Source organism: Euprymna scolopes, chromosome 1 (genome assembly GCF_053919585.1).
Source record: "Euprymna scolopes isolate OS-2025 chromosome 1, ASM5391958v1, whole genome shotgun sequence".
NCBI classification, from domain to species: domain Eukaryota; kingdom Metazoa; phylum Mollusca; class Cephalopoda; order Sepiida; family Sepiolidae; genus Euprymna; species Euprymna scolopes.
In genome coordinates this window covers 149,192,738-149,207,350 of record NC_136482.1, presented here as the reverse complement: position 1 = coordinate 149,207,350, position 14,613 = coordinate 149,192,738, and the positions used below count along the sequence as shown (strand labels likewise).

At 32.1% G+C, this 14,613-nt stretch overlaps 1 pseudogene; it reads right to left on the bottom strand.

The window, feature by feature from the left end:
• Positions 1-3,717: 3,717 nt before the first annotated feature.
• LOC145284601 (U2 spliceosomal RNA) lies at positions 3,718-3,851 on the bottom strand (annotated as a pseudogene).
• Between the last annotated feature and the right edge of the window lie 10,762 nt (positions 3,852-14,613).

Below are 14,613 nucleotides of genomic sequence, written 5' to 3'. Positions count from 1 at the left end.
GGTGCAATATGATACCAAATTTGTCAACTCTGGTTCCGTCTTTTAAAAGTTTTAGCGTTACAAACAAACATACATACATACATACATACATACCGATTTTTGCCTTTTATATATATAGAAGACTAGCAGGGCTACCCGGCGTTGCTCGGGACCGTATAAACAATGAAAAAACAAAAGCAGATATTGAACATATGTTTGATTCTTAGGGGAGAGGAATCTTTCATCTCTATGTATTATTTGTTTTATCTACCCTAGGACTGATATTGTTCATGTTTTATCCCTAGCATAGGTAATTTACAGCATGTATATGAAATTGTTTTACCTTAGGGAGAAGAGAACAGGTAATATACAACATAATGTGTCTATATTACATCCCTGGCAACGCCTAGAAACCAGCTAGAACATGTATTTCAGTCAATCTTTATTATATCCTGGGCTATGCCGGGAAACCAGCTAATCTCTTTTTAGTGACTTGACCACCAAAATACCTCCCTAAGTGTGTCCTTTCTTTTGAACTTATTAGATATAGGTATCTAGAAATGTGTGTGAAATTTTGTTGAATGCATTGTTCACTATGATTTTCTTATTGTTCTACACAATATCAACTGTAGCGAAATAACACAGTAAACTTAGTGTAGTGTTAGAATAAAGAGCAAAGGAAAAAATTAGAATCATATTTTGTAATTGCAAATCTAAATTTGCTAGCATGTACCAGTATTGGCCAGGTTGTGGAAATTTGGAACTTATAACATATGTAGTGGCCTTTTCCCAGATACCTATTGCTAAAAATTATACTTTCATTTTGTTAGAAAAATCTCTCTTCAGATGCCCTGCATCATTCAAAATAAAAACAAATATTTTTATAATTGTTTCAGTATATTGCTACACAATGTGAAAGTTTTTAACGTTTGTAAAAAAAATCATGAATGTGCTTATATTGCAAAAAAGAAAATATCAGTGCACAGTATTGAAAGTGTTTGAGATTCAAAAGTCTGTAACATTTCTACTAACTTCATAAGATGTCATGTGAGAAACTGAATTGAATATCAAGACATTATCTGAAGCGTTTTTATTTTGGTGTAACATATGTGTTTACAGTGAACCTTAACTTTTAATAAACAGATTGGTATGCAATGACATAGGCTAAGAATCTTTAAAATATATATAAATTGGAAAAATGTGTGAACAAATGAAAAAAAAATGATCCGCTCCACTTGATGACATCAAGCACAGTAATATTTTAGTGAAGAAAATATGAAATTGATGTTCAGTGATTAGTTTGGATGAATGAGAAAATGTAATTGTTTGATGCATAAAAATAACTCAGTTGCTGTATTTGATATTAAGCAGCAAAATATAGTGATTTGAATATTTGGGAAAACATCAAACCAGATTATGTAAAAAGAAAAAAAAAAGATGAAATTAGAAAATATATATTTTATGTTTATGAGTTCTGCCAATCAAAATTTTGTGGCAGAAATTGGGTGATTACCATGCAATTTTATTTTGGTAAAATTCTTAAATTATTAGAATGTTTATTATAATTTCTAATTAGTGACTTGTTATCATCAAAATCCGCCCTAAAGAGTGTCCTTTCTTTTATTAGGTATCAGAGTAGGTATCAAGATTTCTACTTCTATACAAATGTGATATTTCAGATCTGTACATAAAAGATTTGTTGAATATATAGGTTGAGAATTGTTCTGTGTCGCTCTCTCTCACACACACACACGCATTCTCACTTTTATAGATATAATAGATAGATTACTCTAGATATATTTCCATATGTCTGAATACCCTATATACAAATTTTCAAATCTGTAGATAAAAAAATTTGTTGAGTATATAGGTTGAAAATTGTTCTCTCTCTCTCTCTCACACACACATTCTCAATTTTAGAGATATAATAGATAGATTATGCTAGATATATTTCCATATGTCTGAATACCCTATATACAAATTTTCTAATCTGTAGATCAAATATTTGTTGAATATATAGGTTGAAAATTGTTCTTACTCTCTCTCTCTGTCTCTCTGGCTACCTCACACACACATTCTAACTTTTATAGATATAATAGATAGATTATGCTAGATATATTTCCATATGTGTGAATACCCTATATACAAATTTTCTAATTTGTAGATAAAAAATTTGTAGAGTGCATAGGTTGAGAATTGTTCTCTCTATCTCTCACACACACACATTCTAACTTTTAAAGATATAATAGATTATGCTAGATATATTTCGATATTTCTGAATAACCTATATATAAAAATTTGTTGAATGTATAGGTTGAGAACTGTTCTCTCTCTCTCTCTCTCTCTCTCTCTCGCTCACACACACACACATTCTCACTTTTATAGATATAATAGAAAGATTATCCTAGATATATTTCTATTTGTATGAATACTCTATATACAAATTTTAAAATCTGTAGATAAAGAATTTGTTGAGTATATGGGTTGAGAATTGTTCTCTCTCTCTCTCTCTCTCTCTCTCTCTCTCTCTCTCTCACACACACACACACACATTCTCACTTTTATAGATATAATAGATTATGCTAGATATATTTCCATATGTCTGAATACCCTATATACAAATTTTCAAATCTGTAGATAAAAAATTTACATACATACATACATACATACATACATACACACCGATTTTTGCCTTCTATATATATAAAAGGCAAAAATCGGTGTGTATGTATGTATGTATGTATGTATGTATGTATGTATGTTTGTTTGTAACGCTAAAACTTTTGAAAGACGGAACCAGAGTTGACAAATTTGGTATCATATTGCACCTTGATCACCCGGATGACAAATATCGAAATTTCACGTCAAACGGACCAGTAGAAAGGGGTCAACTGATCGTTTTTCTCCTAGGGGGGCCCCCCAAAAAACCTGTCATTTTAACGTTATTCAATACGTGTCACGTGACGTGACGTCAGCTCAAACTTTTGACAGACACAACCAAAGTTGACAAATTATGTATCATATTGAACCTTGATCACCCGCATGACAAATATCGAAATTCCACACCAAACGGACCATTAAAAGGGGGTGAACTGATCATTTCTCTCCTAGGGGGGCCCCCAAAAAAACCTGTCATTTTAATGTTAATATTACATAATCCAAAAACGCTTAGTCATGTCACGTGACGTGACGTCAACATCCAGTAATGGCGAACAAATGTAAACAAACACTTTGTTTTACCGATACTTTTGTAATTTCTCTTCTGCTTTGTTCTAGAGATTATTAAACTCCATGACAATGTCTCCAACGTATTTAACTGGTTAAAAATAGTATTTATACAAGAGTTTTAACGAAAAATATCAGGAAAAAATGTACAGGAATAAAAAAAAATTCAGCTTTCAAAATATTCGTCGATAAAAAAACCGATCTTTATATTTACGCTAGCCATTTTGTATATTACCACGTGACCTGCTATCTCTTAAACTGGAGGGGGGGGATCCACTTGAATCCAACAAAACCAGTAATTTTTTTTTTCTATTATATATACATCATTTTCTATAAAATTAAGTGTAGACTTTATAATTAAAACAAAAAATGTTATTCATACTAAAAAAAAAAAACGCTTAGTCATGTCACGTGACGTGACGTCAACATCCACTAATGGCGAACAATTGTACCTATTTACTATGCCTCCCCACGGGACAGAGTTAGACACCAGGGTCGTTTTTTAACGTGGAGAAAAGGTACAAAAATAAAAATTGTCTCAGTCGTGGAGGATTTCTCCTCCACCGAAAGAGAACAAGAAATAGAAGTGCAGCATCTGAAGAACAGATACTACACTTTGATCTTGACCAAAAGGCCAAGAATGCGAACAATTGTAAATAACAACTTTTTTCACAAAACCAACACCGTCTTTCTTTTTTTTTCTCTCTCTTTCTCTCTCTCACCCACTTACTCTTCCCTCTCTCTCACCCTCTTTCTCTTGACGTCACACCACTGTTAAACTGTGGGGGGGGGAACACATTCCCAGGCATTATCTCCTATAGATGCACATTTTATTAGAAATTCAGCTTTCAAAATATTAGACGATAATAAAAATATAAAACCAACACCCTCTTTCTCTTTTCTCTCTCTCTCACCAACTTACTCTTCTCTCTCTCTCACCCTCTTTCTCTTGACCTCCTACTACTGTTAAACTGTGTGTGTGTGGGGGGGGGAAGAGGCAGCTTGAAAACCAACAAAAACAGTGCACAGTTTCCCAAGCATTTGGGGTGGGAAGGGGGGGAAGAAGCCGAGCGCACAGTTTCGTGTGAGAGAGAGAGAACAATTCTCAACCTATATACTCAACAAATTTTTTATCTACAGATTTGAAAGTTTGTATATAGGGTATTGAGACATATGGAAATATATCTAGCATAATCTATCTATTATATCTATAAAAGTGAAAATGTGTGTGTGTGTGAGGTAGCCAGAGAGAGAGAGAGAGAGAGAGAGAGAGAGAGAGAGAGAGAGAGACAACAATTCTCAACCTATATATTCAATACATTTTTTATCTACAGATTTGAAAATTTGTATATAGGGTATTCAGACATATGGAAATATATCTATCATAATCTATCTATTATATCTATAAAAGTGAAAATGTGTGTGTGTGTGTGTGTGTGTGTGTGTGTGTGTGCGTAAGAGAGAGAGAGAACAATTCTCAACCTATATACTCAACGTATTTTTATCTACGGATTTTAAACTTTGTATATAGGGTATTCAGACATATAGAAATATATCTAGCATAATCTATACATTATATCTATAAAAGTGAGAATGTGAGTGTGTGAGAGAGAGAGAACAATTCTCAACCTATATATTCAACAAATTTTTTACCTACAGATTTGAAAATTTGTATATTGGGTATTCAGACATATGGAAATATATCTAGCATAATCGATCTATTATATCTATAAAAGTCAGAATGTTTGCGTGTGGTTGTGTGTGTAAGGTTGCGAGAGAGAGAGAGAGAACAATTCTCAACCAATCTATTCAATAAATTTGTTATCTACAGATTTGACCATTTGTATATAGGGTATTCAGACATATGGAAATATATCCAGCATAATCTATCTATTATATCCATAAAAGTGAGAATGTGTGCGTGAGAGAGAGAGAGAGAGAGAGAGAGAGTAAGTACAATTCTCACCCTATATATTCAACAAATTTTTTATCTACCGATTAGAAAATTTGTATATAGGGTATTCAGACATATGGAAATATATCTAGCATAATCTATCTATTATATCTATAAAAGTGAGAATGTGTGTGAAAGAGAGAGAGAGAAGAGAGAGAGAGAGAACAATTCTCAACCTATATATTCAACTAATTTTTATGTACAGATCTGAAAATTTGTATACAGGGTATTCAGACATATGGAAATATATCTAGCATAATCTATTATATCTATAAAAGGTAGAATGTGTGTGTGTGTGTGAGTGAGTGAGTGAGTGAGTGAGAGAGAGAGAGAGAGAGAGAGAACAATTCTCAACCTATATACTCAACAAATTTTGTATCTACAGATTTGATAATTTGTATATAGGGTATTCAGACATAAGGAAATATATCTAGCATAATCTATCTATTATATCTATAAAAGTGAGAATGTGTGTGAAAGAGAGAGAGAGAGAACAATTCTCAACCTATATATTCAACAAATTCTATCTTTACAGATTTGAAAATTTGTATATAGGGTATTCAGACATTTGGAAATATATCTAGCATAATCTATTATATCTATAAAAGTGAGAATGTGTGTGTGAGAGAGAGAGAAAGAACAATTCTCAACCTATATACTCAACAAATTTTTTATCTACAGATTTAAAAATTTGTATATAGGGTATTCAGACATATAGAAATATATCTAGCATAACCTATCTATTATATCTATAAAATGACCATGTGTGTGTGTGTGAGAGAGAGAGAGAGAGTCAGAGAGAGAGAGAGAACAATTTTCAGCTTGTGTGTGTGTGAGAAAGAGAGAGAGAGAAAGAGAGGAAGGAAAATTCTCACCCTATATATTCAACAAATTTTTTATCTACATATTAGAAAATTTGGATATAGGGTATTCAGACGTATGGAAATATATCTAGCATAATCTATCTATTATATCTATAAAAGTGAGAATGTGTGTGTGAGAGAGAGAGAAAGAGAGAGAGAGAGAACAATTCTCAACCTATATATTCAACTAATTTTTTATCTACAGATTTGAAAATGTGTATATTGGGTATTCAGACATATGTAAATATATCTGGCATAATCTATGTATTATATCTATAAAAGTGTGAATTTGAGTGATGGAAAGAGCAAAAAATTCTCAACCTATATAACCTATAAAAGTGAGAATATGTGTGAGAGAGAGAGAGAGAGAGAACAATTCTCAACCTATATATTCCACACATTTTTGGGCACAGATTTAGAAATTTGTATATAGGGTAGGCAGACATATAGAAATATATCTAGCATAATCTATTTGAGTGATGGAAAGAGCAAAAAATTCTCAACCTATATAACCTATAAAAGTGAGAATATGTGTGAGAGAGAGAGAGAGAGAGAACAATTCTCAACCTATATATTCCACACATTTTTGGGCACAGATTTAGAAATTTGTATATAGGGTAGGCAGACATATAGAAATATATCTAGCATAATCTATTTATTATATCTATAAAAGTGAGAACTTGTGTGTGTGTGTGTGAGAGAGAGAGAGAGAACAATTCTTAACCTACATACTCAACAAATTTTTTACCTACAGTTTAGAAAATTTGTATATAGGGTATTCAGACATATGGAAATATATCTAGCATAATCTATCTATTATAACTACAAAAGTTAGAATGTGTGTGTGAGAGAGAGAGAGAACAATTCTAAACCTATATATTCAACAAATTTTTTATCTACAGATTTGAAACTTTGTATATAGGGTATTCAGACATATGGAAATATATCTAGCATAATCTATCTATTTTATCTATAAAAGTGAGAATGCGTGTGTGTGAGATAGCGAGAGAGAGAGAGAGAGAAAAAGAGAGAGATAAAAATTCTCAACCTATACATTCAACAAATTTTTTATCCACAGATTTGAACATTTGTATATAGGGTGTTCAGACATATAGAAATATATCTAGCATAATCTATCTATTATATGTATAAAAGTGAGAATGTGTGTGTGAGAGAGAGGACAATTGTCAACCTATGTATACAACAAATTTTTTATCTACAGATTTCAAAATTTGTATATTGGGCATTCAGACATATTTTAATATATCTGGCATAATCTGTCTATTATATCTATAAAAGTGAGAATGTGTGTGATAGAGAGAGAGAGAACAATTCTCAACCTATATACTCAACAAATTTTTTATCTACAGATTTGAAAATTTGTATATAGGGTATTCAGACATATGGAAATATATCTAGCATAATCTATTATATCTATAAAAGTGAGAATGTGTGTGTGTGTGTGTGTGTGTGAGAGAGAGAGAGAGAGAGAGAGAACAATTCTCAACCCATATACTCAACAAATTCTTTATCTACAGATTTTAAAATGTGTATATAGAGTATTCATACAAATAGAAATATATCTAGGATAATCTTTCTATTATATCTATAAAAGTGAGAATGTGTGTGTGTGAGCGAGAGAGAGAGAGAGAGAGAGAGAGAGAACAGTTCTCAACCGATACATTCAACAAATTTTTATATATAGGGTATTCAGAAATATCGAAATATATCTAGCATAATCTATTATATCTTTAAAAGTTAGAATGTGTGTGTGTGAGAGATAGAGAGAACAATTCTCAACCTATGCACTCTACAAATTTTTTATCTACAAATTAGAAAATTTGTATATAGGGTATTCACACATATGGAAATATATCTAGCATAATCTATCTATTATATCTATAAAAGTTAGAATGTGTGTGTGAGGTAGCCAGAGAGAGAGAGAGAGAGAGTAAGAACAATTTTCAACCTATATATTCAACAAATATTTGATCTACAGATTAGAAAATTTGTATATAGGGTATTCAGACATATGGAAATATATCTAGCATAATCTATCTATTATATCTCTAAAATTGAGAATGTGTGTGTGAGAGAGAGAGAACAATTTTCAACCTATATACTCAACAAATTTTTGTATCTACAGATTTGAAAATTTGTATATAGGGTATTCAGACATATGGAAATATATCTAGAGTAATCTATCTATTATATCTATAAAGTGAGAATGCGTGTGTGTGTGAGAGAGAGCGACACAGAACAATTCTCAACCTATATATTCAACAAATTTTTTATGTACAGATCTGAAATATCACATTTGTATAGAAGTAGAAATCTTGATACCTACTCTGATACCTAATAAAAGAAAGGACACTCTTTAGGGCGGATTTTGATTATAACAAGTCACTAATTAGAAATTATAATAAACATTCTAATAATTTAAGAATTTTACCAAAATAAAATTGCATGGTAATCACCCAATTTCTGCCACAAAATTTTGATTGGCAGAACTCATAAACATAAAATATATATTTTCTAATTTCATCTTTTTTTTTTCTTTTTACATAATCTGGTTTGATGTTTTCCCAAATATTCAAATCACTATATTTTGCTGCTTAATATCAAATACAGCAACTGAGTTATTTTTATGCATCAAACAATTACATTTTCTCATTCATCAAAACTAATCACTGAACATCAATTTCATATTTTCTTCACTAAAATATTACTGTGCTTGATGTCATCAAGTGGAGCGGATCATTTTTTTTTCATTTGTTCACACATTTTTCCAATTTATATATATTTTGTTAAAGATTCTTAGCCTATGTCATTGCATACCAATCTGTTTATTAAAAGTTAAGGTTCACTGTAAACACATATGTTACACCAAAATAAAAACGCTTCAGATAATGTCTTGATATTCAATTCAGTTTCTCACATGACATCTTATGAAGTTAGTAGAAATGTTACAGACTTTTGAATCTCAAACACTTTCAATACTGTGCACTGATATTTTCTTTTTTGCAATATAAGCACATTCATGATTTTTTTTACAAACGTTAAAAACTTTCACATTGTGTAGCAATATACTGAAACAATTATAAAAATATTTGTTTTTATTTTGAATGATGCAGGGCATCTGAAGAGAGATTTTTCTAACAAAATGAAAGTATAATTTTTAGCAATAGGTATCTAGGAAAAGGCCACTACATATGTTATAAGTTCCAAATTTCCACAACCTGGCAAATACTGGTACATGCTAGCAAATTTAGATTTGCAATTACAAAATATGATTCTAATTTTTTCCTTTGCTCTTTATTCTAACACTACACTAAGTTTACTGTGTTATTTCGCTACAGTTGATATTGTGTAGAACAATAAGAAAATCATAGTGAACAATGCATTCAACAAAATTTCACACACATTTCTAGATACCTATATCTAATAAGTTCAAAAGAAAGGACACACTTAGGGAGGTATTTTGGTGGTCAAGTCACTAAAAAGAGATTAGCTGGTTTCCCGGCATAGCCCAGGATATAATAAAGATTGACTGAAATACATGTTCTAGCTGGTTTCTAGGCGTTGCCAGGGATGTAATATAGACACATTATGTTGTATATTACCTGTTCTCTTCTCCCTAAGGTAAAACAATTTCATATACATGCTGTAAATTACCTATGCTAGGGATAAAACATGAACAATATCAGTCCTAGGGTAGATAAAACAAATAATACATAGAGATGAAAGATTCCTCTCCCCTAAGAATCAAACATATGTTCAATATCTGCTTTTGTTTTTTCATTGTTTATACGGTCCCGAGCAACGCCGGGTAGCCCTGCTAGTTTATATATATAGAAGAAGAAGATTTTAAAATTAAACAAATTGATCATTAAAAATTTTGCTGGACTGTTTAGGTAGATATTGTGCTCGAAAACTTTTATTCTCGAATGACGTATCAAAATAATTACATGAGATTTGTTTTATAATTACACTAGCAGGGGTTACCCGGCGTCGCCTGGGTGATCGGCCCCCTTCCCACTCCGAGGGGTAACAAAAAAAAGTCACCCCTCTGGATTTACATGCTTGGTGCCGGCCTCCCCCTTCAGGGAGAGATAATCCCCAACCCCACCTTCAGAGAGGAGGGTGTCTGGAGGCTTCTCCCCCCCCCCAAAGAAAAAAGTCACCTCCTCCTGGCCTCTTCGCCCCCCACCCTTGGTGGGGACACCGGCTCCCTCCTTTGGGGGGAGAAACTGCAAAGCTCCCCCCTTTCGGGTGAGAAAATGCCAGGCTTCCCCTTTTGGTGGGGGGGGGTATGGTGGCGTGGCCTTCGTTATAAAGATGGCCGGCCAGCTGAAAAAATGACGTCATCGCCGAAGTCCCAACAAGCAAGATATGGGGAACTCTTAGACTGTCAATAATCAACAGTAATTTTTACAGACAGCGTTACAAAACTTTACAATTGGATTGAAATAAAAGAACACGATGATTTATACTGAAACTCATCTAATATTAATAATAAAAAAATAAAAAAAAACACAAGTTGTTTGTTTTAGTATTATAAGCAATTGAATATTTCGTTGTATTACAGATTTTAAAGATTGCGTTCTTTAATTACTTATAAATTACATTTTAAAAAAGTGAAGTTGTGACGTCAGAGCAAAGCGAACAGTCAATCTCTCTACTTACTCTCTCTATATATCTCGCTATCTCTCTATTTCTATAAAATCTAATGAACCAGATAACCCCTTCTGTCTGTGAATGATGTGGCGTGGCAGACACTTGGCTGAGGGAAATGGGACAGAGGTTGGGTGTGAATATCGCCGTAGCGAGCGGAAATACGTCGTCATGGCAACCAGACAGTGAACATTCGTGGCGGGAAACTCGAAGCACGAGGGATTTGAAAATAAATAAAAAGTTGGCGAAAAGAAGCGAGACACTGTCTCGCCGAGACAGCCCTGTATATCAAACACTTCGCTCCGAGAATCGGACCTCATCGAAGGTTGAGATTTGGATCAGTTAAACTGCGGATTATTAGTCAAATACAATCGTATTGTCGATTAACCTCAACATTTAATCTGACTGAGATTTGAATTAATTAAATTGCAGATTATCATTCCAAATACAATCGTATTGTCGATTGAATTCTTCTTTGGAACTAAGATTCGAGGAAGAGGTAAACTACTTTCGCCATCTCAACTTTTTTTTTCTTGGATATTGTGTTTGCGAACTTTTAATCCGTGTTTACCCTAACGGATAAAAACAGATAAGTTTGGCCTATCTCATGCCAATATCTTTTCCTTTCCACAAACTTTTATACATATTGTACTGTATTTTGCATGTCGCATACATCTGACAAACATCCCCAGAAATACGTCTGTCTCACATTCTTTTTATCGGAACTTTTTCTTCTTCCTTTGTATATAAAAATCTTTCTTGAATTCTAAACTTTTATTGAGTGTTCGTTTCGTCATTTTTGCTCTGTTGTTCCGTTCTCCTTATTGATATGTTTCGCTGGTTAATCCGACATCTGACGATTAACCGAAGATAATTATGAGATGTTGGATATAAAATAAAATAAATTCTTATGTCGCGATCTGACTGCCAATCAATTCGGTCATCCATTAACCGGGTCGTGACATTATTCAATGTAACATGTTTATTCAGCTCGAAAACCATACAGTGTTTACCGATGTATTGGAAAATTCAAGATGGCGTATGACTCCCTCTTTAACACGGTAAGTTTGAGAAAAGGTGTTATAAATAAAAAACTGGATAAAATACTGTTAAAAACTCGCTCAATATATGTTACCGTGACATAGCTTGACATATATTCGGCAGGTTAGGTTTGTATCACTGTACACATAGATTCGAAAAAGTTGTCAAAAAACAAATATATAACAAATAAATGTTATCAACGGCAAGATAAGTTACTTTTCTACCAAACTGGATATATTTTTCGTGTTTTTATTCAATGTAACATGTTTATACAGCTCGAAAAACATAGTGTTTACCAATGTATTGTAAAATTCAAGATGGCGCCTCACCCCCTCTTTAACACGGTAAGTTTGGGAAAAGGTGTTATAAGTAAAAAAAATAGAAAAAATACTATTAAAAACCCGCCGAATATATGTCACGGTAACATATATTGAACAAGTTTTTAACAGTATTTATCCAGTTTTTTATTTATAACACCTTTTCTCAAACTTACCGTGTGAAAGAGGGAGTCAGACGCCATCTTGAATTTTCCAATACATCGGTAAACACTGTATGGTTTTCGAGCTGAATAAACATGTTACATTGAATAAAAACACGAAAAATATATCCAGTTTGGTAGAAAAGTAACTTATCTTGACTTTGATAACATTTATTTGTTATATATTTGTTTTTTGACAACTTTTTTGAATCTATGTGTACAGTAATACAAACCTGGCGGGTGTTTAATAGTATTTTTTCTAGTTTTTTATTATAACACCTTTTCCCATACTTACCGTGTTAAAGAGGGGGTGAGGCGCCATCTTGAATTTTACAATACATCAGTAAGCACTGTATGGTTTTCGAGCTGAATAAACATGTTACATTGAATAAAAACACGAAAACTATATCCAGTATGGTAGAAAAGTAACTTATCTTGCCTTTGATAACATTTATTTGTTATATATTTGTTTTTTGACAACTTTTTCGAATCTATGTGTACAGTAATACAAACCCGTTTTTCTAGCTGAATAAATATGTTACATTGAATAAAAACACGAAAAATATATCCAGTTTGGTAGACAAGTAACTTATCTTGCCTTTGATAACATTTATTTGTTATATATTTGTTTTTTGACAACTTTTTCGAATCTATGTGTGTACAGTAATACAAACCCGTATTTTGTATAGTTTTTTTTTATTTATAACACCTTTTTCCAAACTTACGGTGTTAAAGAGGGTGTGAGACGCCATCCTGAATTTTCAAATACATCGGTAAACACTGTATGTTTTTTGAGCTAAATAAATATGTTACATTGAATAAAAACACGAAAAATATATCCAGTTTGGCAGAAAAGTAACTTATCTTGCCTTTGATAAAATTTATTTGTTATATATTTGTTTCCCCCCCTCCCAAAACAAATTAGAGTGGTCGGTGTTCTGTAGTAGCGTATCTGGATATTTACCAAAAAAAATATTTAGGTTTGGCTATAAATTCCTAAACTCATTTCATCCTAAATAATTTAGGTGACTGAAATAGGAATCTAATTGAATCTTTAATTTCCTGAATAGTATACGATAATTCATTTTTCTTTGAGTTATATCGAATACATTAATACGGACTTTAGGGGCTTTTTTCGTAATGTTACTGTAAAAATTATTTTTTTATTGTTACAAATTACGATGCTTTAAAAAAAGCAAAAATAAATTCTTGCGTTTTTTATTTACCACTGAAAACCATAACTTTAGTAAAGGTATTTTTTATTTAAACAAAATAAAACATTTTCACTAAGAGTTAAGTAAAAATAATTAGTTCATTATATTCTGCGATCATTATTTGAAAAATACTGCAATTTTCATTAAAATTCGTTAATTTTCTGATTTTTGGTGAATTTTTAAGTAAAGGGAGGAGTCAAAATGTGTATTCATTTTGAGACCACGTGTGGTTAATTTAAATATCCAGTTTGGCAGAAAAGTAACTTATCTTGCCTTTAATAACATTTATTTGTTATATATTTGTTTTTTGACAACTTTTCGAATCTATGTGTACAATAATAGAAACCCGAAATGAAAAGACCACGAGTGTATGCGTGTGTGCGCTTGTGCTGGGTAGTAGTAGTAGTACTACTACTACTAATAATAATCTGTCCAGCGTTTGCTTTCCTGTTGTGTGAATGGCGGACGTTGAGTCGGAGGTTGGATTGTGATGTCTGTAAGTTTCGTATTTTTGTAATTTGTAAATGGCAAGTTAGAAAAAAATTAGACCCTTCCAAGATGGACAATAAATAAGACCAAAATATTTTATGGTAAAGTTAAGAGCGTAAGAACTATAGTTTTTTAGGAGATGTGATTATTGGATTAACCAATCAGAAATCGTATGTGGCACACACATCTCTGTTTTTATAGATATATAGATATAGATTTCATAAACATTGACCAACAAAAATAAACATTTGCTTTAGTTTTACAACAGATACAGTTCTGTTTAGATCCTTCGATTTAACAGTGTCCACTGAACAAGACCCTTTCAGTTACTGAGTAATTCCACTGTTTTAAAGCAATCACTTCGAGTGTCGTAAAGTCGTAAGATCGTCGTGGATTAGTCGGTTAAAGCGTTCCCTGTTTTTGCACCTACTTTTACAATTAGCGTTGAACGGTCGATCCTGACCCCCACAGCTATTTTTGTTTTTTGTTTTTTTTTTCCTATAACGGGTTGCTTAGAGAGTGCATTAATTTTTGCTATAGTTTTGAGACACAAAAACCAAAATAAATTGTTTTTTTTTATTCTAATTAATCATAATTGTATTTATATGAAAATAGCTCCCTAAACATAATAAATTGTTTTGGCCTCTTTTCCCCCGAATTCCTTTCATTTTAGGTATATAATCAACAGTTCTTTCA